Here is a 27,207-nt window from a genome sequence, read left to right on the forward strand (position 1 = left end):
CAAAAGGGCCTTAGTTACGTATCTTCGTTTTTAGTGGCCTAATCGTAACGTACAGTACCGCAAATGACAGGATTTAACCAATCTAATACAATAAGATAGAAAAATAATATACATCAGCTTGTCAAAAGGGCCTTAGTTATGTATCTTCTGTCCTATTAGTCCAATTGTGACGTACGATACCTCAAATAATAGCACTTAACCAATAGAATACAATGACATAGAAATCAAATACAGTATCACGTCAAAAGGGCCTTAGTTACGTATCTTCGTTTTTAGTGGCCCAATCTTAACGTATAGTACTGCAAATGACAGGATTTAACCAATCTAATACAATAAGATAGAAAAATAAAATACATCAGCTTGTCAAAAGCGCCTTAGTTATGTATCTGCGGTCCTATTAGTCCAATCGTGACGTTTCGTACCTCAAATGATAGAATTTAACTAATAGAATACAATAAGATATAAAAATTAAATAGAGTAGCCTAGCAAAAGGCTTTTGACAAAGTCCGACATAACAAAATGCTAGAAATATTGGAAACAGCGGGATTGGACGATAAAGATCTACGAATAATTACAAATCTATACTGGCATCAAGTGGCAAGAATAAAGGTTGAACAAGAACTGTCGGATGAAATAAATATAAAAAGAAGAGTGAGACAAGGCTGTATATTGTCGCCTTTACTTTTTAACTTATATTCGGAGGAAATATTTAAGGAGCCTTAATGGAGACAACCGAAGGTATTATTGTGAATGGAGTAACCGTCAACAATATTAGATATGCGGACGATACCTTAGTGTTTGCTAGTCGCAGAGAAGACCTTCAAAATCTAATGAACAAAATAGAGCAGACTTGTGATCAGTATGGATTAAAACTCAACGTTAAGAAAACTAAATATATGATAGTTAGCAAACATAATTATATACAGGATAACGGAATAAAAGTCGGAGATGCCACACTGGACAGAGTAGAGGAACTCGTGTATCTCGGCAGTAATATCAATGAGAGATCAAGAGCTGGGATCCAAACGCAGAAATTAAAAGCCGAATAGAACAAGCCCGAGCTGCCTTTGTAAAAATGAGAAACGTACTTTGCAGTCACGATCTTAGCATTGACCTTAGAGTTCGAATGACATCTTGCTACATCTTTCCTGTCCTGCTGTATGGAGTGGAAGTGTGGACTCTAACTGAGGCTATCCTTAGACGCTTGACAGACTTTGAGATGTGGGTGTACCCACATTGTTGGCTGGAGGCTAGTAAAGTTCTTAAAATTTTTGCGGGTCACCGCCTTTTCTGTAAATGGAGTGAATATTGTTATCCATTTAAGTTTTTTCCTCAGTTGAATAATTCCTGCTGGTATTTGGTCTAAGCTCACTTCTTTTCCCCATTCAAGCTGTTTCATAGCTAATTCTTCTTCCTCTTTATAGTGCCCTGTTCATCTGTTTTGGTAATTTCGGACTATTTCATCTCTTATAACATAAAACAGTTGTTTCAGATATCTTTATCGCGTTTCCATTTTTTATGGATGAATATGCTGCCGTTTTCATCTTCAACTATTTCATATGGAGCTACACGATTAACAATTCCAAATCAAGAAAACACAAATAACACTCCCAATTTTATAATACAACTAATAGTCGAAAAATGAAGAGCAAGAGGTAGATGGCCAAGAAGCCGAAATCTTAATGACGAACACAAATATAATCGACTAATCAGACAATTAAGATCAGCGCGACATGATGCACGCAATGCCATATTTGAATACTACATTAGTACATTGTCTAAAGAAGATCTCTGAAGAGACCTGAACAACACAACCCACCAATTAAGAAAGATGACGTTAGTTGAGGAAGATCAGACCAGGAAAAAATGTCAACATTTTCAGAATATCAGATAATAATAATCAAGCAATAGAACACTGAAAACTTTTGTTTTTAACTGTATGCCCGCGAATGACTTACCATTTTTTAAATAACACTTAATATTGCACTTTTTTATTGTATTTTTTTTTCATCTTTCAAGATAATTCTTATAGGGATATATTTATTTATAACATGCGGTCTTATGGTCTTATTACGGCTTTAAGATTATACGACCTAAATGTATCTTGTACCGCACTGCTAATTGAGAATTATGTTTGTAATGCGATAAGAGGTCCGGATATACTAGACACCAGTGACTCATGCCACACTGATAAAAATCCGACAGGAATCTGTTTTCTATAAAAAAAATAGATTAATTTGTTGTGTATTAATTTAGTTTAGGTCGAACAAATATTGCAGTAAAAGATTTTTCTAAATATAGAATGTAAACCATATTTCCAATGCTTTGTGAAAGAGAACCAGTTTATAATATTCCGGACGACGTAAAAACACCTTATTTTAGAATATTGGTCGATGAATTGAAATCATTGTTCAAGAAACGAGTTATTCATGTGCAGATGTTTTACTATAAAAACATGTAAAACCAAAATCTCGATTAAAAAAGTTGAAACCAGTTACTCACGATGAAACTTAACCCCATTATTGATTTTACAAGTGATAAAATGGGTCAACAAAAGACCAGTTTTAATCCTTACAACATTTAAACATAATAGTTGTATCTTGGTTTAATCAAATGAAAAGAAAAATTATACACAAGTACTAAAACCACAAACTATTCTCGATTATAACTTGGTGAAAAAGAGTGTTGATTTTAGTGATCAAGTGGCTTCTTACCAAAGCCCAATACGCAAAATTCTGAAGTGGTACCGGAAAGTGGCAGTGGAATTAATATTTAATACTGCATTAGTCAATGCTTAGTTGCTAAATAATAGAAAACGTAAAAAAAGCGACAACCTATCCTCGACTTTCAGACTGGAGTCCGCGAAGGCATTTTCAAATAAAGAAATGTTGTAACCCTCACGACCAGTTACACCCAAAAATACTATCTCAGGCAAAGCGATGTAGATAATACAAAGAGAAGAAAGTGTACAAGATGTTACAAAATTTTAAGAAGAAAAGCATGACTAGTAGAAAGGCCGATAGAAAAGTTAAAACATACTCTGAAGAATGTGATGGCAAAACTGCAATATGTCTAGTATGCTTTAATCAAGCACATTAAAAAACAATTTTACTTATACAGGAACTATTATTGAGTAAAAACGTATTGTGTCTCAAGTGTCCTTATAGTATTGGAAGTCGTAAGTTGATAGTTTCTAGTAGAACGTTTTTATTATTAATTACCCCCGTAAAAGTGAGTTATAGTATTTATAAAAAAATGGATGTAAATAATATGCCTTCGACATTTAAAAAAGCTAGATATGAACATAAACGTAGATTGAACACTGCTGAATTACAATCATTGTTAGAAGCATCTGGCGAGGACGATGTAGATTAAATGAATATTGGAAGTGACTCTGATTGACTCTGACGAAATATTTGCACAAAGTCATTTAGAAAAATCGAGGATATGGGTAACTTCTATAATAGTGTTGACTTGACTAGACAATTGCTCATAGCCCATATTAAGAAATAACCGAATAGACAATCCTCACTTGTCAAAAAAACTAAAAAAAACGTGAAGTGGTCAGTATTTACATTCCTGAAGGAATATGTGTGACCAAGTGCAGAGATAAAAGAGACATTATACATGATATATTCAGAATTTGGTTATCAGTTGGTTAGAACTAGGTCAAGAAGAGGATTGGTATCTGAGAAACCTAAGTTAATTGCTCAATATAATAAATATAAATGTGGTATAGACATAAGTGAACAAATGCTGAGCTACTATTCATGCGAACATAAGAGTCTAAGGTGGTAAAAAAGTTAAAAGTGCATATTTTTCAGCTCATCTTGCTGAATGCATATTTCCTATATAACAGTAAATATCAAAAGAAGATGTCCCTTTGCGATTTTCAATTTTTAGAGAGTCTAAGGACCAAATCCCAAGTATCTACCTATTAAAAAACCGGTAGTTAACCATTTACCTCAAAATTTTTTAAAAATTGTTTTACAAAAAACTAGTTACTGCAAATGATTTTCAGTTATTCATTCTAATGTAAAAAGTGTAAATTTTTATTATTTTTTTTATTCTTCTATACGAATTTTTAACTTTGGAAACAATATTACAAATTTTATAATTATAAATAAAAAATTATACGTTTAAATAGTTATTTATTATTTTAATAGAAAAATTTAATATCTCTTTACTACAATTCTCTATAAAAAAGTAGCTACTGAATTTAATATCCACCAAAACGAAAATATACCTATTCAGTTTAAGAATCCAGCCAGCAAACCGTTCAGTTGAGTTCTATTTCGTTCTTTGAACTCAACCAAAACCGATCGATATTATGTATATATATATATATATATATTGAGATGATTGGTGTTTAAAAAATTAATTTATAAGTTATATACTACAAAATTTTATAAAAATTATTTATGTGAGGGCATTTTTAAGAAATTAGCATGTAATAAGTGTAAAAAAAAGTTTTATTTTAGTAATTATAATGTTGTAGATATATTTAAGTGAGCCATGTGACTAGGCAACCAAAAATACTCTTTAAAGTGACGTTTAAATAATAATTACGAATATAAGTGGGGTTATAATAATATGTTGTTTAAAATGTGTAGTTTATTAAATTAGAGTGTTAAGTTACTGATTTAAGTGTATATTCTGATCTGAAAAGCCTAAATGTCAACAAAATTCTCGATAGAAAAGAAAGGAATTCTCTAGAATACAGAATTTAACCTTTGTTTACGGAAGAACTTTCTCGAATATGATTATGTCTGTGGATCGAACATATACTTTTTCCAGAACATTCATATAGGTAGGGAATAGAACAAATCGAACAGGATTTCTTACCAGATGGTTCTGGAAGATTGAAAAGGTATAAATACTCGGTGATTTGGATTCAAGATGGCAGTTTTAGTATGAAAGTTAGTTAGAGTCAGTCAATCAGTTACAGTTCAGTAAGTTCAAGATAGTCAGAAGGTCCAATTATTCAATATAGTGAGTTAAATGAAGATTAAGAAACAGTATAAAGAAAATATTATTGAAGATTAAAAATTATGTTATGTATAAATGGTGATTGGATAATGGAAGAAGTATTAATTGAATATTAAAATTATATAATATATTTGGTGATTGGATATTGGTATATTGAAAAGAAGAATAAATATAAATATATAATATATTTGTTGATTGGATATTGGTATTGTTATGAGATTTATTAATTTATAATGTCTTTATTAAAAGGTTCTTATTTTAATTTATTAAAAAGCACAATAATTTATATAAGTCTATTAACCACTAAGAATATATAAGTAATTTATTTTAGGCGAACGTAACAATTAAAATCGCGGCCGCGGGTCTTCAGATATTAACTGATCCTCCATATAAAACCTCTCTCTTTTATATAAACCTCCGTTAGTTCCGGAATTCCTTATAGCAGACTCGAACATTGTTGGTGGTGTTGACAAGAATAACGGGAACGCCATCGAATAAACTAGAAGGAGGTCAACAGCTAAAACTAGTTTTTCAACTGCTTGGAACCCTCGAGTCGTGGCTCATGACTCATCATAATTCGGGTCTAGAGGCTTCTAGTAAACAAACGCCGAAATGACTACAACAAAACAGAATTAGTCATAATATGTATATACAGGGTGGTCCTTAAGTAATTGTACAAAAAGAAACAGTAGATTCTACACTTTAAAATATTACGATTTAAGCCAAATTGCTTTAATAAAATGTTGATATTAAGAAAGATACAGGGTGTTAAAGTGAAAATTTAAAATTTTATTTTTTGCTATAACTTTTATGTTTGTAAACATTTATGTATAAAAATTTACAGCTGAGTACTGTAAAATATGAGAAATTATAATTTGATGTAACTAATAGAGGGCGCTACATATGCCACATATGTGGTATAAATTTGCACTTAAGTTTTTTCCTCTTTAAGTTACCTGTATTTGGAATAAAAAATATTAAAGATACATTATTTTAACAAAGAAAAGGTATACTTGTTAATAACTTCAAAACTTAACAGGTTTCGAGATAATCGCATTTTACCAATCAGCTGCATAATTCTGATTTAAGGCAATTACTCCAGGCAACGAAGAAAAAATAGACAAAAACATTAATATTTCTGAATTTTGGTATAAAATACTTTTACCTAAAGTCAATAGTTAACGAAATATTAAATAAAATAAATTTATCAGCAGGATAATAATTAATAATAGGATTTGACAAAATAACATAATAATAGGATTTTACATCAAGCATTTTACTTTTTATGTTAAATTAAAGTCACAATCAAAACATTTTGTTTACAAACCAAATTAAGAAATGGTTAAACTAAATAACATAACTTTTTGTTAAAGTAAGTGTTCGATATGTCCACCATTTTCTTTAATTCATTTGTCAATATATTCCATAAAAGATCGTCTCATATTAAATAGCATCATTGGTTCTAAAGAAACTGCTGCAGTATTTATTTCTGCCCATAGTTGGTTGCGAATGTTTATGGGATTCTTATAGACACGTTGTTTTAATGCGCCCCATATACCAAAATCAAGCGGATTAAATTCTGGGCTACGTGGGGGCTATAATGTATAATGGATGACTATATTCATCTTATGGTATATTATGGAACTACATCTTATTTGTCGCAGAGGTTAAATAATGTATTAAACTGTGATGTATCTCATTCATTGTTTACTTATATACACACGGAATAACCTATCGATGACATTACTTATTTATATGATTACGTTACAGCTTACGAGTAACTCTAATTACATCTCAAACAAATGGACTATTATGATTTACTAACGAACTAATATTATGCTGAATTAAATTGCCTGTGTGTTTATTATATTTATAACAATATTGGTTATTAGGCCAACGATGATGTTTTTGTAAAAATGCTGAATTTATAAGGTTAGATTTCTAGCAAAAGTATTATGAAACAAGACACATGTGTTTTTAATACCTCTGCTCTAGTTTCTATTTGTCCTAATAAAAGTAGGTAAACCATTTACGTAATGAATAATAAGTATTATTTTCGGATTTTTTATGAAATAAATAATTATATCAATATCTCACCACATTGCCAAGGAATATGACTACCACGACCAATCCAACGTTTAGAAAAGCTGTATTTAAGTATGTTCTAACTGCCTTCTCTCTAGAATGTGGTGGTTTACCATCCTGAATAAACCACATATTTTGGGTTTTAAGCATTTTACAATAGAAATAAAGTAATACAACGTCATTATAGAAACTTAAGAAGCGATAGAAAAGGGAAATTGTAAACATGATGACGGCCAACATCTGAATACAGACACGGCACCTAAAGAAGAAGATGAAGAATCTTTTCTCCAATAAGACATTTAGCACCCATAACAAAGCATTTTGTGATGTTATATTATCATCTTTGAGTTGTTTTAATAAGAATAAACTGTGAATTATGCTTATCTACAGGTATTCAGTGCTTTAGCGCACAAATATCAAACTAAGAATTATTATGCAGCTGACTTATAAAATGCGATTATCTCGAAAACTGTTAAATTTTCAGGATACTAACAAGTATACCTTGTCTTTGTAAAAATAATGTATCTTTAATATTTTTTAACACAAATAGAGGTAACTGAAAGAACAAAAAAGCTAAACGCAAATTTATGCCACACATGTGGCATATGTGGCGCCCTCTATTAGTTATATTAAAGTATGTATAATATTATAATGTATCCTACTCAAAAGCATCCAACTGTACATTTTTGTCTAAAAATATTTAATAATAGTCTCCCGTTTTTATACCGCCTCGCGGCTTTGGGAGTATAGCAGGGTAGTCTGCTATATCTAGGGCCTACGGTATACAAGGAAGGTAACATGGCCAGTGCTACGCTTCAACCGCCTATTATTACCCCTGGTTTTACCCAAGGTACTCATTTTATTCAGGCTGAGTCGACCTGGGGCCTATAGACATTTTTAAAAATGTCTAGTTGTTCTTGCCGGCGGTAGGATTCGAACTCCGGACCACCGGCGTGCGAGGCAAGCATCCTAAAAATATTTACAAACGTAAAAGTTATAACGAAAAATAAAATTTTAAATTTTCACTTTAACACCCTGTATCTTTCTTAATATCAACATTTTATTAAAGCAAGTTGGCTTAAATCCTAATATTTTAAAGTGCAGAATCTACGGTTTCGGTTTGTACAATTACTTAAGGACCACCCTGTATACAGTTTTATAGGCCATGATATTTATTATCGTAACATTGCCCCCCTCTTAAAAGAAGGTTCCTCCTGGAACCTTGTCGGGACTGGAACTGGAACGGTATGCTGGTATCGGCAACTGGACCCCCTTTTACAACTTCCAGTTGTATAAAAATGACAAGGGACGGTTTTCTCTCCGCACCAGTAACTATGCGGATTGCAACAGACTAACACCTGGACTTCGGTGTCTTTAAAGATCTCCTCCACCATATTTCGGATAACCCTCCAATCTAATTGGCGGCACTCCAACTTTGGCATGGCTAACTTTTGCACGTCGGACTCTAGTACGTGCTCTCTCAATTGAAGTAAGGCTTCCCATACATCTCGGTAGGTAGGTTGGTCACGGGCAGTGTCTTTTGTTACCAGGTAGAAAAGGTAACGTGATACATCTTGGAGTTTCAAGGTTTTACCGGGAGCTGGCACCTGGCATTGAAGTTCTGCAACTCGACCAAACTTCTTTCGAAAGACGGATGCCAACCCTGGTGCGTCTTTGATACTGGCCGGGATGGTAAGGGCCAGCGAGTAGTCATCGGGAAGCGCGAGTAGATCTTGCTTTTCTTCAGTGGTAACACCATGTCTTGCTTTACCGGTACCTCCATAGGCACCCATGAATTCCTCAAACGTGAGGTCAGACACGTCTTGGACTTGGTTTACTTCCACTTCTTCATCTACGTCGTGGTCACCTTCGAAAGACGCCAGCCGGTTATGGTGTACTATCATCAGCTTTCCCCTCGGAATCTTGCTTATTCGGTAGATGACATCGTTGATCTTCTCCATAATTAAGTATGGGCCTTCCCAAAACTGCTGCAATTTGGGAGAACAACCTTTTCGTTTCTTGGGATTATACAGCCATACTTTGTCGTTCTTCTTAAAGCAACCCTTTTCCCGCTTGTGTATCGTACCGTTTCTTCATTCTGTCGCTAGCGATCTGAAGGTGGGAACGGACCAACTCATGTACATCGTCCATTCTTCTTCGTAATTCGATCACATAATCTTCACCTGCTACATCTTCTCCAGGTCGACATCCAAACTCTAGATCACAAGGTAGTCGCATTTCGCGTCCGAATAGGACTTTGGCTGGTGTCTGGCCTGTTGATTCGTTAACAGCAGATCTGTAGGCCATTGTGAAGAACGGAAGGTATTGGTCCCAGTCTCGCTGATGATCGGACACCATCTTTGTCAAATACTTGCCAACTGTCCTATTCATTCGTTCTACCATACCATCCGATTGCGGATGATACGCGGTAGTTCTTGTTTTCTTTATGCCTAGTCTATCACATATTCCTTGGAATAGATCGCTTTCGAAGTTCCTGCCTTGGTCACTATGTATCTCCAAAGGCACTCCAAATCGGCTGATATATTCTTGGATCAACGTATCTGCAACGGTGGCGGCCTTCTGGTCGGGAAGTGCGTAAATCTCGACCCACTTAGTAAAGTAATCCATTACTACCAACATGTACTTGCCTCCATTTTCACTTTCTGGAAATGGCCCGGCGATGTCCAAAGCTATTCTTTCAAACGGGCTTCCAACATTATATTGTCTCATAGGAGCTCTCCTTTTTCGGTAAGGCCCGTTACTCGTGGCACAAATAGTACATTTCTTACACCAGTCTTTTACGTCGTCGGAACTGTTCATCCAATAAAACCGTTCCCGAATTCGCTGAAGGGTTTTCTTTACACCAAAATGCCCTCCTGATGGACTGTCGTGTAACTGATGAAGTACTTCGGCTATTCTGCTCTTTGGGATCACCAACTGTCTTCTCTTCTCTGAACCGTCATCATTTTCCAGGACTCGTTTAAGCAAGCCATCTTCCATGATAAATGAGTCCCACTGGGCCCAATACGTCTTAACTACTGAGCATAGGTTTGATATTTCTTGCCAAAGTGGTCGACGGTTTTCCTCTTTCCATTTTCGAATTTTCTGTATAACTGGATCTCTTTCTTGTTCTTCTCTGATCTTAGTAGGCGTCCAGTCGTCGTTGACCATCGTTGTTCTTAGCACTGCTGCTTCCTTGGATTCCGTTTTGTTGCAGTGGGAACACTCTGCTGGGCATGGCTTTCTAGAAAGAGAATCAGCGTTTCTGTGGCTAACTCCGGCCCGGTGCTCAATCTTGAAATCGTATTCTTGGAGTCGTTCAATCCATCTGGCTATCTGACCCTCTGGATTCTTAAACTGCATCAACCACTTAAGGGCGGCATGGTCGGTTCGGATTAAAAACTTCCTTCCATAGAGGTATTGATAGAAGTGCTCTACTGATTTCACTACTGCCAGAAGTTCTCTTCTCGTGACGCAATAATTCCGCTCAGGTTTTGAAAGAACTTTACTAAAATATCCGAGGACTCGTTCCTGTCCTCCTTGAATCTGAGACAGCACTCCTCCAATTCCCACATTACTTGCATCCGTATTTAAGATGAACTCTCCTTCTGGCAGTGGATACCCTAAAATTGGTGCAGTTATTAGATGTTTTTTTAAGGTCTGTATCCCAGCGGTATTCTCTTGCTTCCTCTGTAAGTCGCGTTAATGGCTTAGCGATATCTGCAAACTTCTTAATAAACCTCCGGTAGTAAGTACATAGTCCAAGAAAACTTCTCACTTGATGTTTGTCAGTTGGTTTTGGCCATTCCTTAATGGAATCGATTTTTCCCTTATCCACAGCCACTCCTTCTTTACTGACTATATGACCCAGATAATTGACTTTACCTTGAAATAGCTGGCACTTCTTGGGGTTTAGCATCAATTGGGCAGCTTTAAGTCGATTAAAAACGTTTTCTAAATTCCTCAAATGATCTTCGAATGTCTCCCCCAAGACGATTATGTCATCTAAATAAACCAGGCATGTTTTCCAAGATAACCCTCTCAACACATTTTCCATAAGCCTCTCAAATGTCGCAGGAGCATTACAGAGTCCAAATGGCATAACGTTGAATTGCCACAATCCAGATCCTGTGGTGAAGGCTGTCTTTTCTTTATCTACTGGGTCCATTTCTACCTGCCAGTATCCAGACTTCAAATCCAAAGTAGAAAACAATTTACTTCCAGCCAATGTGTCATCGATCCGAGGCAGAGGATAACTATCTTTCTTGGTAACGTTGTTCAGCAAACGGTAATCCACACAGAACCTCGTCGTTCCGTCTTTCTTCTTAACCAGGACCACCGGAGAGACCCATGGGCTCGTAGAAGATATATATATATATATATATATATATATATATATATATATATATATATATATATATATATATTTATATATACATCTAGCGGTTAATGTAAGCTCCGTTCTAAAACGGTATTATACTAACTCCAGTAGAATATACACCGTGTATATTATTATCTAAGTAGCGCTTTATGTAGACTCCGACCAACATGTAGCATTAAGTGGACTCCACAATAGGATAAACCATTTTTGGGATCCGTATTTACCATGTTGCGTACATTTCTAAACTCCTGAGATGTTGCCAATAATTGTATTAGTAGTAGATTTTCAAATTTTACAGCAGGTACCTACATTTTAACACATGAAATTTATTTAAATATCCATCCATTTAGTCATGAAGGAATTTCAGGATTATTTGGCTAATGTAATTAAATATAAATTGTTAACCGACACATAACTTTATTTTACTTTTTAGTTTTAATAAACAAGGCGGTAATTTATATTACTTATTTTATATATTTTTAAACATAAGAGAGTGTCTATTATAAACTTGGAAAAGTTAAGTTTCTATTTTTATTAATTAGTATTTTTTATTAAAAGGCATTGTCACTAAAACATTTAGTTCATAAATGTAGGTAGATCGGATAGAGTAATCGTGTAACAGTTTATGAAATTAGAGGCCCCTTCGGTAGGATTATAATGTTTGTTACCCTATTAATTAAAGAAAACTCAAACAACAGGGAGATCTTTATAATTTTTGGATTACTGCAGTTTATGACATGCAATATTTGTTTCATAGCGTAGTTGAATTTAAACTACAATAATTTATAAATCAATCTTTAATAACATACTTTTTTACTGTCTAATTTCAATAGATATGTCGATTTTTAATTAAAATATTTAATGCATTAAAGTCGCGTAGAGATTTTCACTAAACATTTAATTTTAAAACTATTATAATAAAAGTCCAAGAAAAGTATAAAGTCTAGGGAATTCAATATCCCACTATGGATTTGTTTTATAGACTATCGTAAAGCGTTCCACAGAGTCAAATGGATACACTTATGACTGATACTAAAAGAATTAGGTGTACAACAACACCTAATTTCGCTTATAACTGAACTGTACGAACACACTACTAGACCATTTAAACTAACATTAAAAGAAGATTGAAAATCAAAACGAAATATAAGTATCTGGGAAAAATTTCTCAAACGATATTAATATTAAAAGGGACTTTAAAGAGCATCTGACAAAGCATGCTAAACCTTAAGGCGACTAAACCACACAAAATGGTTATTTGAGAAAAATTATAGCTCGTTCCAGAAAGAATTGTAATATAACATTAATGTAGATTAAGAAGAAACGCTGAAGAAAAAAACAGTAGCGGTTAGCCTAAATAAAGAAAGGCAAAAAGAAGATGTAATTTGATGTTTTGAAAAATCTGATCCGAAAACTGTATGAAAAACATTTCCTAGTATAGACATCGAGCGCGGCGATGCCTCTGCCGTCTGGCGGCCTATATCGACTTTTACTACCATTTGACTATTTGTGTACGATTTTGTGTATGGTTAAGTGGCACACCACAAAAAGTGTTTTTATTTTCTCTTTTGTTCAACAATTAAAATGTATTGCTATACTTCTAGATGTTCCAATACAATAAAGGATAATAAACATAAAGCACAGGGTACAATATTTTATTATTTTCTATGCGCTAGTTATTATAAACACATAAGCTATACTACAATTAAAAACTATGACCACTATGAAAAAAATACGGTAGACTATGACTACATTTGTGCTTTAGCACTATAGTAAGAACAAGATAAAAATCTAAATTTCTACATAATTATATTAACAAGAAATTAATAAAACTTTTGTTCGTTATTAGTAATTTCGTTATTTTAGAATATATTATGAAAAATGTTGTTGACATTACAATATCAGATGATAGGAATACAAAAATAAAAAACAACTTACCTTTTCAAAACAACAATCAATCACTTCATTTTATCACGAAAAATTTAAAAATTGCAATGTAATTGAACCCATTTTGTGAGCTATAGTTACATTGATACTTATGTGGCAATTAGCTGTAAAGTCATTAGTAATTCTCACCGTATCGTATTTTCCTGATATTTTTTGTAGGCAAGCGGTTTAGTTTGTGTAATATAATATCCCCAATTCGTCTCATAATATTTAGTTTTCAAAACAGGTGTTACGCTAATTCGGTCACATTTTTTAAATAACTTTGCAGTACATTTGAAAATAAGTCGACAGTTTTCCTTGAAGTCTTTACTTGTATATTACTTCTTGTTAAATTAAATAGTTTATTAGGTAAGCCTAGTTCTGCCATGGTATTTCATAGTTTTATTCTTATGATTTTATCAGTGCTTGTTTAAAATCTATAAATTACTAGTTTAATGTTTTTTTTTTGTATTCCCAACATTTCTCATTAACTGCCTAATAGTGAATAATTGATCAACGATTTATTAGTTTTTCTAATTCCACACTAATAGTCTCCTATTTGATTGTTCACCTATTCACTCAATCGTTCCAGGTGTATCAGAAAAAATACTGTATATCCTAATAATTAATAGATATATAGCTTATATATAGCTTATATCGCTATAGTTTGTGCAGTACATTTTATTACCCCTTTTGTGTATGGTATGCTTTTCAGCAAGTTGGTACTTGCTCTTACTTCTAAATTGACAGATCAGCTGTTTAACTGCCTGTACTGAACTTTCTTCTTCATTTTGCAAATATATATAAAAATTAATAAAACTCTGACATACCGTTGATTAAAATATTGGATACCCTATACTATTCAATCAACGGAAATACTAAGATCACACGGGGAGAATATTATGGGTTATTTCTGGTTTCGTCACAATTTACACTGAAATTACTAACAAGAGAGTGCTCTTACTTCCACGTTCAAATTGATATATAGAACCAACAGATGCTAGTCATATACCATCAGTACTAATAAAATGGAAACTATCAAATTAATGTCAATTTCATTTAATCAAACGTACTAACCTTAAAAATGGTCATTTAAGGAAACCCGCCTCAAAAATATTGACAATAAATTAAAAATAGTTTAAGCGTTATAAAAGTAACAGAGCAGCAAAGCTCACAGCATGAGAATAGTGCCTTGTACTTTTATATAGAAATTTGTTGACAGACAAATATTTATTTTTTTATATACTAGGTTCTAAAAAAAGTGTACTCAAAACGAATAAATATTATGTAACAAGTGTTTTATTTCAGTTTCATATGAAAGCACCAGATCTTAGATATTATAAATTTCGTCATAGGTGCTAATTTGAAATGAAACCCAAATGATAGAGCATATAGTGAAATATAAATATCTTAGCCCTCTATTGCCCGACTTTTTTCGTAAACTTAAGAGAAAATGTTTTAATTTGTATATGTGCTCAAATATCCATCCATTTACAACTAGTATTTTTTTTAGATTTTTTAAATTTTGTTTGGGGAGAGTTTTGGGAGTATTGCCCTCAGGCAACTGTGGACAGCAAAAACTAACGAATTAAGTTATATACTTATTTATTATGCCAATCAAAAAAACAAATATTTGTAGTTGTAAAAGATAAAGCAACTTTACATTTATCGCACATTACTTTAGAAGTATTACAGCATCCTGGTTTTTTGCATCTTCCCTTTTTTTGAAAATACGGGCCAGTCGAAGGTTTGGTCAAGCCTAACTTCCTTCGGTGGTACAATAGCAGTAGGTCCTCTCTTCCGTTTTTTTACAATTTCGTTCTCAATTTCACTGAGCCTGGGACGTCCTTTGTTTTTGATCTGGTCAGTTCTTGCTAACAGTACGCTACATAAGTGGGACTTAAACTGTAACAAAGGCAACTGATTTTTGTTTCAAAGTAATCGCAATCACGACGATACAACAACCAGCTGTTAACAACAGCTAAATCCAGAAGGTGAAAAAATATTTTTAGATACCACTTTTTAGATTTTATGTCTGTTCGGTAAAGAGCAATTAGTGAATCCATAAGATCGACACCTCTCATAAATTTATTATAAAATTGCACTGAATTTGGACAGCATACAATAATTCTTGATTTTTGTTTCTTATTCCATCTCTTGACTAACGAAGTAGGCTCAGAACCAACAAATGTACTAAGCAAATGAACCGGTTTATTATCGTACCACTTTAACGCTGGTAGTCTTATGCCATCTACTGTAGCGTGCTTTTCTTCTACAGTACCTCTACCCTGTTTCTTCATATTCTTGTCATCAGAAAAATGGCAATTAGGCAGTCTGTTTGGACGAACAGTTCCCAAACATTGCAGTCCACGTTTTTCCATTTCAATCTGCAACTGAATGCTATTAAACCAGTTGTCAAAATATACTTTATAGTATTTGTTTGGTTCGACTATCTCACACAATCTTATTACTACATTACCGCTGGTGTCTACATTAGGTAAATGAAGAGAATGTTCAACAGTTCCTGTATATAATTCCCAGTTATAAACAATACCATTGCTATCACGCAAAACAAATGCCTTGTATCCCCATTTTTTGGGTTTATTCTTCATTATATTGTTTTAAAGAATGTGCCCCTTTGAATGGTATCATTTGTTCATGAATACACAATTTTTCACTCATTGGAATACTTTGAAAATTTTGAAATGGACCGTTGATGAATGGTCTAATTTTGTATAACTTATCATTATTGTTGAGCATATTTTCGTTATTATTGAAAGAATTTTAGTTTCTATTTCTTCTCAGCGATTCCTAGATATAGTGTCAACTATTTGAGCTGGTCTAAATTTGCTTTGTACAAATCGTCTTCATTTTCCATTTTATTTGATCCTGGATCGATTGATATCTGAGTACCTATAAAAAATTCATTATCACTCTCTTATTATCACTGTCAAAGTCAGAGTCTTTGGATTCCTCGGATATTTACTGCTTTTCCCGTAGAACGTTTTTGTATCCATTCTAAAAAAATAATTTAAAATAATATGGTCCAGTGTGGATTTAAAGGAACATACCTGTTTTTTATCACAGTACTGAAACAACACAATAAAATAAACAAATTTCAACGGTAATCAATATATAAATGCTGATATAATGCCTCGGTATATATTTTTATATAAATTGTACACAATTTATAACAATAAATCACTATCGAAAATACAAACTAATAAGGCAGCCATGTCCATTTGACATACTGTTAAACATTTCCATATAGGTTTCGTCATAGGTTCATAGAGTGTATTAAAATGTATAACCAAATGTTGCCTGAAATTAAGAGGGCATCTTAGAGTCGGAAATTGTTTTAAAAAAGTTTTCTGCATCAAAAACTCCTTTGTTACCTTGAGTACACACGGGGCTATAGAGGGTTAAAATAGCTGTATCGCGCGAGGATAAGGTTATTGATGAGGAAAAAAAGACCTATCACTGAGGAAGTGAGATAGTAATTGGCAAACGCAAAGAGCACTTTAATTACATTAAATGAAATATGCATTACAATCTATCATGATACACATATCTTGATACACATGAAACAAGACAATTAATAAACACGTTAAGAGAATCTTAAGAAATAATAACCAAAATTTAACTTTTAATACACAGAAGAAATACTGATATACAGAAGATACACAAATTAAAAAACGTTATCCACTTATTGTACGCAAGAGAGATACCTCTAGGAAAAATCAAAACGATCGAGAATATATACCAAAACAACACAATCAAAGTAAAAGTAGAAGAAGAACTAACCCTCCCTATTGAAGCTGACAATGGGATGAGACAGGAATATTCCCTGAGTCCCCTATTATTCAACCTGATTATGGATTAAATAATAAAAACGTAAGAACTAAAAAAGGATACCAAATGGAAGAAAAACAAATAATATATAATATAATAATAATCTGCTGTGCAGACGACGCAATACTACTCTTTCAAAGTGAAGATGATTTACAACGCACGCTGCTCCAATTTCATATAACCGCCAGAAAATTTAACATGTTAATTTCCCCAAAAGAGACAAAATGCATGGTTACAACCGCAAATTTACTAAGATGTTAATTGGAGCTAAAAGGTCAGATAATAGAACAAGGGTTGGAGCTTAAATATCTAGGCATCACATTATCTAGCTAGGGAAAGCTCGAAACTGAAGTGAAAGATCCAGTGAATAGAGTAAACAGAGCCACAGGCTGCCTAAATGAAACATTATGAAGAAATAAAAATATCGGAAAAGAAACGAAAGGCAGAATTTACAAAACAGTCATCAGACAAATAATGACATACCCGGCAGAAACAAGACCTGATACAGAGAGGACAAAAAGGATGTGAAACAGCAGAGATGAAAACACTTAAAAAAATTGATGGTAAGACACTATGGGACAGAGCTAGAAGTACAGATATACGACGTAGATGCAAGGTGAAGAACATCAAGAACTGGTTAAGAAATAGAAGAGTAGAACGGAAGGATCATATAAGCCGAATGACAACAAATAAAACAATAAAGACAGCAAGAGACGCTTAACCCATAGGAAGACGATCAGTAGGAAGACCACGAAAACGATGGAAAGGCAACTTACTGGAGGCACATTGAAAAACAGACAGAGTTATGTCTATATAAAAAGAAAAAGTAGAAGAAGAAGAAGATACACAGGATAAACATTAAAATAGTTGCAAGAAAGATAAAATAAATCAGTTATATTAATGTAGAATAGCAGAGGACAGAGTGTTTAGAGAAAATAATGAATGTCATATTAATGTAGAATAGCAGAGGACAGAGTATTTGTCATAGCTCTGGACAAGTGCCCAATTGAAAAAAGAACACAGGTCGTTCAAAAAAGACGGAACTCTAGAAAGAAAACAGAATAGATTTAAAAAAATAAAAGCATAAACATGTCTTTCTACTTTTTTAATATTGAAGATACGTAAATAGAACATTGAATTAAAATGTAAACTTTGATATCTGTGATAAACCCATCACCTGAACATTGGCGCCGATGTATGTAGTTGAAATTATTTACACTTATTTTAATTGTATATTTTTTTATTATCTATATATGAGTTGCGACCGATATTACAAACATATTTATTTTCCACATAGAGGCTCTTTAGAACCTAAAATAAATTATTACTATACAAATCTGATTCGATATATCGTCAAAAAGTAATACACGGCATGTAAAATTTAAATTTTTAATAAAAAGATTACGCATTACTTATGGGGTTTAAAGAACGAGCCTTTAGGAAGATTGGAGTACTAATAAGACCACCGGAATCGGTCATACCCCGGGTAATGATTAATTAATTAATCGGCTAATTCTTCAGTCACCCCTTTAATATGATTTTGTCAAATTGGTCCTTTTTAGGACCAACTATTCTAATAACATATGTCTATAATTGTTAAGGGTATATCTAAAAATCAAGAAACTTTACTTTACTTAAATTTATCAGACATATGAGTTAACACGAATCTGACTAATTTCTAGTACAGGAAACACATATAGGGACTAACCTAGGGTATTTGGTATATAGCTGATCGCTAAAAACTACATTATAGATATAGACATACTATTTCTGTCGGAAAGTAAGAAAGGACAAAACCAGTCAGCTGAGAGAACCTTTTAACGATGTGGAGCTTGGATCCACCATCTACATATTTAATGAAAAATAACACAACTACCGACCTTGAGGATCTGAGCACAAAGCTTATTACGAAATCTGGACCAAAAACACTACAATGACTTATCCAGATGACGAACAACTGTATTCAAATTAGAAGATACCCAAAGTATAGAGACAAGCCAAAGTTGTTACCTTGCTTAAGCCTGGCAAACACTCCAACGACCACAAAAACTATCGGCTAATATTTTTATTTTGTCAGCTATTCAAAATACTTTTGCACAATATCGTTAATATGATATCACCGATATTAGAAGAAAAACTATTAGGAGAAAATCCCTGAAAAACTCGTTTGTGCTCCTTTAATCTCCCTAATATAGACGCTTTGACAAAACTGAACATCCAATAATGTCATGAAATTGTTGAACGTAGACTTCCTATAAATTCCTTGAAAATAATTTGTATCGCACGGGGTCAGTCACAGATCATTGTTTAAAACTAAAAGGTAAATTGAGGACCAGAAATAATATTTTTCGCATGCTTGTCAGCTAAAAATGAGGTGCACGTCCTTCCGCCCTTAAAACATAGACGCTTGCACTATATGCATCTGCTGCCGAATATCCCTTGTTAGACAAATTCTTTCTTTTTGTGCACACTACTACCCATTTTAACACAAAAATATCTATTGTAGCTCTTAACCATATTTATTTTGAGATAACCTTTTATCGAGATATATATAGTACACAAATAAGACCAGAACTAAAATAATAAAAAAGCTTTATACAAGATATCGCAGAAGATTTGATGAAATAAAAGTAGTTTTTATTAATCGGATGCTTACATCAACACCAAAAGGACCTTAGGTATATATCTTTGCTTCTATATATGTTATGTCAAAAGAGCCTTAGTTGCGTATCTCCGGTACTATAGGTCTAATCATGACATATGAAGCCTAAAATGATAGGATTTAACGGAGATAATACGATGGTGGAGAGAAATTAAACATGGTGGCATCTAATAACACCTTAAACTGGCAGCAATATAACGAATTAACGCACAGAAGTGTGTAGCATATTACGTGACAGGATTATTAGCGAATACCATACGATTACGTCATACATCTCTTTGCATACGTCCACTTTTAGTTAACTACTTAGTATGTATTCAGTACTTTGCTTTACGGTTATTGAGGCATGGACTCTTAAACAGACGAATGTTAAAAATCTTGAAAGCTTTGAGATGTGGTGCTACCACCGTATACTAAAAATAAGTTGGGTGGATAAAATTACAAATGAAGAGGTAATACGCAGAATAAATAACGATCCAGAAGTTATACTGAATATAAAAAAGAGAAAACTTGAATAGTTTGGCCACCTGATGAGAGGACAAAAGTACACATTCCTACAAAATATAATGCAAGGAAAAATCCAAGGACGCAGAAATCCAGGCCTTAGAAGAATGTCCTGGATGAGAAATTTAAGAGAGTGGTTTGGCTGTACCACTAACGAATTATTCAAACCAGCAGTAAATAAAATTAGAATCGCCCTAATGATATCAAATCTCCGATAGGAGAGGCACTCAAAGATGAAGATATGATAAACTCGAAAAATCTCCAACGTTCACTGTTAGACATATGCCTCCCGTTCAGGGCACACATTTACTGCTTCTTGACGCTGTGATGAGAATGAGATAGGATTTAACAAATAGAATGACAGAAAACTAAACAAGACAGTGTGTCAAACGTGGAATGCGTCGCAGAACGTGAAATATTAGCGTAAAATTATATGATGGCCATAGACGGTTCTTTAATACCCAGCAAACGACTCGCTTTGTAAAGTTACATAGCGAAAAAAAAGTCGATCATTCGTTTTATAACCCAAAGGAGACCTTAAAATATTCAACGTTAAAATGTGACATAATGTAACGGTATGACAAATCTGTTTTCTTCCGCATGTGCATGCCTGTGTACCTATACAAGGGGAGTCGTGCATAACCTTTAAGTTGATCGTAATACATAACTTCAACAACAAGTATGTTGACGACTTGGGTTAGTATATACAGTGCATTCCGTACGTTTTTTAAACATGATTAGGAAATTGTTGACTGGAGGCTATTAAAGAAGTTCTTAAAATGTTTGCGGGTCACCGCCTTTTCTGTAAATGGAGTGAATATTGTTATCCATTTAATTTTTTTCCACAGTTGAATAATTCCTGCTGGTATTTGGTCTAAGCTTACTCCTTTTCCCCATTCAAGCTGTTTCATAGCAATTCTACTTCCTCTTTATAGTGCCCTGTTCACCTGTTTGGTAATTTCGGACTATTTCTTCTCTTATAACATAAAACAGTTGTTTCAGACATCTTTATCGCGTTTCCTTTTTTTATGGATGAATATGCTGCCGTTTTCATCTTCTACTATTTCATATGGAGCTACACGATTAACAATTCCAAATCAAGAAAACACAAATAACACTCCGAATTATATTATACAACTAATAGTGGAAAAATGAAGAGCAAGAGGTAGATAATCAGACAATTAAGATCAGCGCTACATGATACACGCAATGCCACATTTGAACACTACATTAGTACATTGTCTAAAGAAGATCATTCGCTATGGATAGCAACAAAAACACTTAAAGAGACCTGAACAATACAACCCACCAATTAAGAAAGATGACGTTAGTTGAGGAAGATCAGACCAGGAAAAAATGTCAACATTTTCAGAATACCAGATAATAATAATCAAGCAATAGAACACTGAAAACTTTTGTTTTTAACTGTACGCCCGTCGTGAATGACATACCATTTTTTAAATAACACTTAATATTGCACTTTTTTATTGTATTTTTTTCATCTTTCAAGATAATTCTTACAGGAATATATTTATTTATAACATACGGTCTTATGGTCTTATTACGGCTTTAAGATTATACGACCTAAATGTATCTTGTACCGCACTGCTAATTAAGAATTATGTTTGTAATGCGATAAGAGGTCCGGATATACGAGACACCAGTGACTCATGCCGCACTGATAAAAATCCGACAGGAATCTGCATTTCTATAAAAAAAAATAGATTAATTTGTTTTGTGTATTAATTTAGTTTAGGTCGAACAAGAGTTGCAGTAAAAGATTTTTCTAAATATAGAATGTAAACCATATTTTCAATGCTTTGTGAAAGAGAACCAGTTTATAATATTCCGGACGACGTAATAAAACCTTATTTTAGAATATTGGTCGATGAATTGAAATCATTGTTCAAGAAACGAATTATTCATGTGCAGATGTTTTACTATAAAAACATGTAAAACCAAAATCTCGATTAAAAAAGTTGCAACCAGTTACTCACGATGAAACTTAACCCCATTATTGATTTTACAAGTAATAAAATGGGTCGACAAAAGACCAGTTTTAATCCTTACAACATTTAAACATAATAGTTGTATCTTGGTTTAATCCAATGAAAAGAAAAATTATACACAAGTACTAAAACCACAAACTATTCTCGATTATAACTTGGTGAAAAAGAGTGTTGATTTTAGTGATCAAGTGGCTTCTTACCAAAGCCCAATACGTAAAATTCTGAAGTGGTACCGGAAAGTGGCAGTGGAATTAATATTTAATACCGCAGTAGTCAGTGCTTAGTTGCTAAATAATAGAAAACGTAAAAAAAGCGACAACCTATCCTTGAGTTTAGACTGGAGTTCGCGAAGGCATTTGCAAATAAAGAAATGTTGTAACCCTCACGACCAGTTACACCCAAAAATACCATCTCAGGCAAAGCGATGTAGATAATACAAAAAAAAGAAAGTGTACAAGATGTAACAAAATTTTAAGAAGAAGCATGACTAGTAGAAAGGACGATAGAAAAGACGATAGACTTTAAAAAAGTTAAAACATACTCTAAAGAATGTGATGGCAAAACTGGAATATGTCTAGTGTGCTTCAATGAAGCACGTTAAAAAACAATTTTACTTATACAGGAACTATTATTGAGTAAAAACGTATTGTACCTCAAGTGGCCTTATAGTATTGGAAGTCGTAAGTTGATAGTTTCTAGTAGAAAGTTTTTATTGTTAATTACCTCCGTAAAAGTGAGTTATAGTATTTATAAAAAGATGGATGTAAATAATATGCCTTCGACATCTAAAAAAGCTAGATGTGAACATAAACGTAGATTGACCACTGCTGAATTACAATCATTGTTAGAAGCATCTGGCGAGGACTATGTAGATTAAATGAATGGTGGAAGTGACTCTGATTGACTCTGATGAAATATTTGCACAAAGTCGTTCAGAAAAATCGAGAATTGCGTTTTGGAAAGAGACAACACAAACAGAATTTAAGACTTTTCTCGGACTTATGTTCCATATGGGGACAATTAAGATGAACCGTTTGAATGACTACTGGAAAAATATGGGTAATTTCTATAATAGTGTTGACTTGACTAGATAATTGCTCATAGCCCATATTAAGAAATAAGCGAATAGACAATCCTCACTTGTCAAAGAAACTGAAAAAACATGAAGTGGTCTAAAAACTAAAAAGTCCCCTATTCAAACTGGTTTTTAATAAAAAATTTAATAATATGTTAAAGTTTTTTTAATATACCCTAAAACTGAAAGCGCAAAGAATCGATTGCAAGTTACAAAATACTTGTAGAGTCATACTGTTTGGACAAGTACAGTTGTTTGAATAATCGCGTTCTGTCATAAACAAATTGAATAAATTGTAAAATATTTTTTGATCTGCTTGATATTTAACACACTTTAATAACTCATCAATTGCCATAATTTCAAGTAGCTATATTACCTGTCGTTAGGCAAAAAACAAAGTTATTAACATTTATAAATTACTACAAACATAATATCTTAGAGTTTACGGTTTTTTGGAATTATATCAATTATTTATGTATTTAAATTTGGTATTTCTCTACATAAAAAACTTTTTATGGTCTACAACTTTTATTTGAATTATTTTTCATTAGAATGTATACAAAACGTTTTATAAGCAAAAAATTATTTTTTTTTGCCTTTTAAGATTGTTTAAAAAAACAAAGCAAAATCAACTGTACGTCTCCAATTTTTCGTCAGCTACCCCTCATATTATTTAGAATTTAAATTTCTGTATAAGATTTTTTTAAACTATTTAGCGAGGTTCCGTGAACTACTTTCTTATGGCATGATCAAAGTCAAATATTATTTTTTTATGTGATTAAGCCACAATTATTGGTCGTTATTGAGATGAAAATTACATTTTTAATTAACTAATATTTAACGTTTTGATTTCCACTATTATTTTACAATAACTTTGTTTATTGTACTAATTATGTGCACATTACATTACACATTTTGTACAGAAAAACGTTTTTTGATAACGATTTCCGGAATGGAAATCAAAATTTCAAACATTAACACAATCACAACCAATAATTAAGGCCTTAATCCAATAAAACCATAATATTTATCTCAAACTATTCATCGATAGCTTCGACTAAGGTTGTAAATTGAAATTTATGTAAAATATTCCCCTACACGATTCTCTGGGCAAAAATATCTAGGTTGAATAAATATAACATCTAAACAAAGAAAAAAACCTGTTGAGACTGCAACTTGTGAGCAGGTAGTTTCAATGTCGTTATTCGAACTTGACCCAAAACCGATCGATATTTAGGTATCTAAAATATTATTTTAAGGATTAATACCGGCAACATCTATTGGCTCTAAAATGATGCCAAATACAGTGATTTTACCGCTCGATGTTAAAACGTAGGTTTGATGTAAAAAATTAAATATATAAAAAAAATCGGAATATTGAAAAACTGACAACAGTACTAAGCCTACAAAGGTGCCCTAAACGAACATACACAATTTATAAATAGAAAATGATAGCAATTCTTGGTGATGCTAAATTACTGCAACGTGAAAAGAGTTCAAAAGGATATCGGGATGTATATATATATATATATATATATATATAGATCTAGCGGTTAATGGGGGCTCCGTACTAAAACGGTATTATACTAACTCCAGGCGAATATACATCGTGTATATTATTATCTGGGTAGCGCTTTATGTGGACTCCGACCAACACGTCGGATTAAGTGGACTCCGTAATAGGTTAAAACACTTTTGGGATCCGTATACATTTCTTTGCGTACACAACTAAACTCCTCCGATGTTGCCAATAATTTGATTAGTCGTAGATTTTTAAATTTTACAGCAGGTACGTTTTGGAACTTCAAATTTATTTAAATATTAATCAATTTAGTCATCGAGAAATTTCACAAATAGGTACTCGGTTAATGTAGTTAAATATTTTATGGTGGTTATTTATATTACTTGCTTTAATTATTTTCAAACTTAAAAAAGTATTTTTGGAAATGGCTAGTTTTCGTTTTATTTATTATTATTTTTTGTTAAAATGAATATGCACTTAAACATTTAGTCTCTAAATGTACTAACATCGAGTAGAGTAGTCGTGTAACAGTTTAAGAAAGTAGAAGCCCTTCGGTAGGATTATAATAAACTACATAAAATTAAAAGAAACTCTGTAAACAGGAGATCTTTGTAATTTTTCAATTCCTGCAATTTATGACGTGCAATATTTGTTTCATAAAGTAGTTAAATTTAAACTATAATAATTTATGGGAAGCGTTTAAAGAAGTAATCGCTAACCTTAATTAGAATACGACACAATAAGAAGATGAAACTTACTGTATTTTTACTTATTATATTCACAAAAAGAATATCCAAAGTAAAATTTAACACGTTTTAATGGAGTTGTAGTGAAATTTGACTTCTTATTACGATACCGGATCCTGTAAAATTTTAAATACATTAAATCTCCCGTAAATTATTAAACTTATTCTTAGAATAAAATAACAAACTTCTTAGTAATTAGGTACAATATACCGTTCACAATTATGTGATAATGTGTAGGTGTCAAGATTGCACGGTCATGTGCCATAAGGTTTCATCTTTCATATAAACATCGATAGTTTTTAACTTTGGGTGTATTTGATTCCACCGTGCTGTAACCGATCCAACTTGAAAAGTGTTATTTTACATAAAATTAGCACGTTGGCCCTAACAATGACCTATAAATATACATTCTCCATTCGTTCTTAATTAAGCACATGTTATCCACAGGATACCTTTCTCATTTTTAAATCATTACTCTTTTTGCCTTTTGCCATGGATTTCTTTATTTTGTTTATTCATATCGTTTTTACTCATAACAAATATTGGGTAGATTATTGTATCATTAAACTTTCTCCTTATATGTCCGTATCATATAAGTTGTCTAGTTATTTTAACGTATATAATATCGTATGTTAATTCCATTTTGTTTAACAATAAAACAGCAAAACTTCTACAAAATTATTTCTATCTTATCACTACAGCTGTTTCGGAGAGTGCCTTTCTCAAGTCTCAAGTTTCTCGAATCCATCAATCATCCATTGTATTTCTTATACTTTCATTTTAATCCTCTCCAATCAAAGATTTTGAAGCAGCTTTGCTCCATAGTCCATTTTTGTTGCTTTTTGTCACTGTTTCTCCTTTCTCTTTATCATTATCAATACGTAGCGCTACAACACTGGGTAGGTCTTCGCTGACTACAACTTATCTCCAAGTTGATCGATTTTCCACGAATCTGCAATCAAATGAAATGTTCATTTTTTGAGATATGATTGGATGTTTTCTCTCCATTGTATACTGACATGCCCAAGTGGCATTCTTCTGTGCTAACTTCCTTCCACACCAGTTCTACAAGTTTGACATCTTGGCGTCTATGCACGTGTCCGATATACCTTAAGGGATTTATTTTCCTGAACAATATCGTTATGCGAGCTTTCTTTATTCAGTATGTTTTCTTATTCTATACGGATTTGTAGCGATATGATAATGAGTTCTGAAGCTATTTTCTTGTGGCATTTTAAAGTAATTACTATTTAAATGGGAATAAGCCACAATTAAAGCTTAAAGTTAGTTTATTGACGTTTCAATTTCCACTTCGGAAATCGTTCTCAAAATACAAACATTAGTGAGAATGATTTCCGAAGTGGAAATTGAAACGTCAATAAACTAACTTTAACCTCTAATTGTGGCTTATTCTCATTTAAATAGTAGTTATGATAATGGGGTTAAATAAAAATTT

At 32.8% G+C, this 27,207-nt stretch overlaps 1 protein-coding gene across 4 annotated transcripts in view; it reads left to right on the forward strand.

Annotated features, from left to right (window-relative positions):
• Positions 1-27,207, forward strand: part of LOC140441373 (glycerol kinase 5) — a 261,311-nt gene that overhangs the window by 19,658 nt on the left and 214,446 nt on the right. The window lies entirely within an intron of this gene.

The sequence above is a fragment of the Diabrotica undecimpunctata genome, chromosome 5 (genome assembly GCF_040954645.1).
Source record: "Diabrotica undecimpunctata isolate CICGRU chromosome 5, icDiaUnde3, whole genome shotgun sequence".
NCBI classification, from domain to species: Eukaryota; Metazoa; Arthropoda; class Insecta; order Coleoptera; family Chrysomelidae; genus Diabrotica; species Diabrotica undecimpunctata.